This window comes from Apium graveolens, chromosome 2 (assembly GCF_009905375.1).
Source record: "Apium graveolens cultivar Ventura chromosome 2, ASM990537v1, whole genome shotgun sequence".
NCBI lineage: Eukaryota > Viridiplantae > Streptophyta > Magnoliopsida > Apiales > Apiaceae > Apium > Apium graveolens.
Window position 1 is genome coordinate 289,657,975 of NC_133648.1, and position 2,146 is coordinate 289,660,120.

General features: G+C 39.3%; 1 pseudogene; it reads right to left on the reverse strand.

Moving 5' to 3' along the window:
* Window positions 1-701: 701 nt before the first annotated feature.
* On the reverse strand, window positions 702-792 carry LOC141709945 (small nucleolar RNA R71; annotated as a pseudogene).
* Window positions 793-2,146: the final 1,354 nt, after the last annotated feature.

Sequence of the window (2,146 nt, forward strand, 5' to 3'; positions counted from 1 at the left end):
TAGCGCGTGTTTTCGCCCTAACAAGTTTTTGGCGCCGCTGCCGGGGACTCGGCGTATTTGTTTAGTTTATGCATTTACCATCAACGGTCATTGGGACTCATTGAATAAGACGTGTTACTTATTGTTTCCGGTTTTATTTCAGGTACTTTAGCGAGCGTTTATGCAAACACGTTCTCGTACTCACAAGAGGACTTTAGATACGGCTGAGCAGACAGACTCAATTCTTGATATTCCGGAGAAGATATATTTTGAAGATTCGGATAAAGAGAGTGAGCAGAAAGAACTAGTAACCATGGGTGATCGTATAGTTCCGGCGTATCCAGCTCTTGTGGACTTTTCTCGGCCTAAAATTGACGACATTCAGTCAAGCATCCTTCATCCGACTATTCAGGTTAACACTTTTGAAATCAAGCTGGGCACTATTCAGATGGTGCGGAATTCTGTTTCTTTCGGAGGTGCTGATTCTGAAGACCCCAACATGCACATCAGGAATTTTGTCGAGATCTGTAGTACTTTCAAATATAATGGTGTGATTGCTGAGGCTATCAAGCTAAGGTTTTTCCCATTCTCTCTGAGGGATAAAGCTAAGGACTGGTAACATTCTGAACCAACTGGGTCCATCACTACTTGGCAGGATCTTGCACAAAAGTTTCTGGTAAAGTTCTATCCAATGAAAAAGACTGCAACTATAAGGAGTGCTCGTACTCAGTTTGCGCAGCAGCCAACAGAACCTATGTGTGAAGCTTGGGAGCGCTACAAGGAGATGTTGAGAAAGTGTCCACACCATGGTATGCCTGACTGGATGGTGATCGCTGGTTTCTATAATGGTTTGGGGGACCAATCTCGGCCCATGCTCGATGCAGCAGCTGGAGGCGCTTTGTGGGCCAAAAGCTATACTGAGGCTTGTAATCTTATTGAAACCATGGCTCCAAATGAGCATCAAAACCCAACTCAAAGGATGATGCCTGGGAAGGTAGCAGGTATTCTGGAAGTTGATGCAGCTACAGCTATTGCAGCGCAGCTCCAAGCGCTGTCTATGAAGGTCGATTCTTTAGCCACCTATGGAGTCAATCAGATAGCTATGGTCTGTGAGCTTTATGCAGGTTCTCATGCGAGGGATCATTGTTCTCTTGTTAATGAATCTGTTTAGTATGTGAATAATTATCAGCGACTGCAGCAGCCTGTGCCAGCTACTTATCATCCTAACAATAGAAATCATCCCAATTTCAGCTGGAGCAATACTCAGAATGCTATTTAGCAACCATATCAGCAAGGCATTGTTAGGGTGAAAACACGTGCTAATAACACACGCAAGTATACGCGTTCGCAAGTAATATAGAATACTTTCTAGTTCGTTCCCACAGAGACTCAGACTAATTATGTTCAATTAAACTCACTCACCAATGTATGATTATTTCTCAATGTTAAGACAATAACACTTAGATTTTGATTAACTAATTATTAACTACAATTAACTACTAAAATTAACCACTTAATTAACACTTCAAATTAACAATATTAAAACACTCATAAGATCACAACTTCATTACTACTTCCTTCAATAGTCATTGTTATTACCCTTAGCATACAACAGTGATGATATTAATCGAATAACACGAAACTGATAAAAGCTAACTTTCATTGTACTAATACCATTCTACCAAACATCCACAATTAAGATAGAAGTCGAATAGACATCAATTATGTTGAGTCCCTATATGTCTACAAAAATTGACAATATAATGATTTAAGCACAAGTTATTCCTTTTGATTACACAGGGCGAATAAAACGGTTAGAGTTACCCACTAATCATGCAACATCATACATGAACCTATGCTAGCATGGCAAGTTCTAAATCTCGAGATCCACCGTCGCTTCACAAGAGATTAACACCCTATCTTATATGTTCGCGATGCACATAAGATGAATACGCATAACCAATACTAGATATCATACAATCATCACATACTAAGGTATTAAACAACTAACTAAAGAATTCCATAGTAAAATCGTTACAACTCCATGATCACGATTAGCCCATAATAGCACTTATCGTGATCATGGGTTCATATGAAAATATGATAAATAAACACAAGAGAATAATAACTAAACTAATTATATTAAACCAGAGTACGTCACAAGAGT